This window comes from Adiantum capillus-veneris, unplaced genomic scaffold (genome assembly GCF_014529385.1).
Source record: "Adiantum capillus-veneris isolate H3 unplaced genomic scaffold, ASM1452938v2 Hic_scaffold_325, whole genome shotgun sequence".
In the NCBI taxonomy this organism is placed as follows: Eukaryota; Viridiplantae; Streptophyta; class Polypodiopsida; order Polypodiales; family Pteridaceae; genus Adiantum; species Adiantum capillus-veneris.
Genome location: NW_028221436.1, coordinates 2,749,805 through 2,751,497, shown reverse-complemented (window position 1 = coordinate 2,751,497; position 1,693 = coordinate 2,749,805).

Below are 1,693 nucleotides of genomic sequence, written 5' to 3'. Positions count from 1 at the left end.
TCATTGCATGTGTATTAAAAACCTTATGTGGAAAAGAGTCCTTGAGAAGACAATTTTCAACTCCATAAGTGGCATCAAACACTTGCGGAGCATCTTCATCATAAGTTTGCTCCAAAGCACACGCAGCTTCCTCGACTTTGAGCTTTGCACACACTTGCTCCCAAAACTCATCATAGCTTGGTATATGCATCGATTCTTGATTGGCTTCATCATCTTGGCCATCCCAGCTTTCATGTAAAAATGCTTGTGCAAAATCAACCCAATTGTTGCCATGGTCCTTTGCAAGCTCTTGGACTCGCTCGATTGTGTCGGAATCCACTAATCGGCAAAAATCTGCAATCCACTGACTTTCTGGAACTTTGAAAGACCACATCTCTCTTTCATAACATTCAAGATACCCTGCAAGATCATACCTTTGAAAAATATTTAATTTGTCGTAGACAGCATCTAATGCCATCTCCACAGCTTCATCCTCTTGTTGGTTGTCCTTCACCTTGGATTCTTTGTTACATGTCGAGTAGTCTTGAATCATTTGCATCAACTTCAAGAATTCTGGCATCATCTGAACATCTTTTGAGATATAGGTTACTCATCTCCACAATCATTTGTAGGATCGTTGTCTCCATCATCCCTCACGTCGGGTTCACCAAAGATGTCGGGGAGTAGCGGTTTGGGAGGTGAGCCGATAGGCGCCGGGCCTCTCGTCATGCGAGAGGGAAAGAAGGACCTCCCTCATCCCATTGTTCTCCCATGAACATGAACTCTTCCCTCATGCCCTCAACTTTGAGGTTGTTGGACCATCTTCTTCCCAATTTCCGGCATAATACCGAGAGCTTTCGGCCTCCGATTCCCAAGCCAAAAATCATGAGCTCACCGACACTTTGACCTCCATGCATACAAATATAAAGGCTCTTCCTCTTCTTCCCTTTTCCGCTACTGAACCGTCCTCTTCACGACATCTGGGTTTTGGTTCAATACATATACCCTTCCCCTCACCCCTCACAAAGCCCCAAGCCCCCATCTATGGGATCATTTCCCTCTTCCCATTGTTCTCCCATGAACTCTTCCCTCATGCCCTCAACTTTGAGGTTCTTGGACGATCTTCTTCCCAATTTCCGGCATAATACCGAGAGCTTCCAGGCTCCGATTCCCAAGCCAAAAAATCATGAGCTCGCCGTCACTTTGACCTCCATGCATACAAATATAAAGGCTCTTCCTCTTTCTTCCTTTTTTCGCTATTGAACCGTCCACTTCACAACAACGTAGGGCTCTGTATCGCTTAAATAATACCCAGGAGAGTTAGAGCACCAGACAAGTGAGTTATTGGAATGGGGGTTTATTTGTCCCCAACGTAAGTCCTTTTGCTGCTCCTATTTCGTTTGTCTGCAAGAAAGATGGTTCCTCACGCCTTTGTGTTGATTACAGGGCTTTGAACAAGATGATTGTCAAGAACAAGTTTCCTATGCCTCGCATCGAGTACATTGTGGAGCGACTCAATGGGGTGAAGGTGTTCTCAAAAATTGACCTCAAGAGTAGCTACCATCAAGGTTTGATAGTGCGCAGTGACATATACAAGACTTCCTTTCACATGGAGTGCAGTCTCTAGGAGTTTTTGTTTATGCCATTTGGTCTCACCGACACGGTTACCACTTTTTGTTGTCTCATGAAGAACAGGTTTGGTGACTTGGTGGGT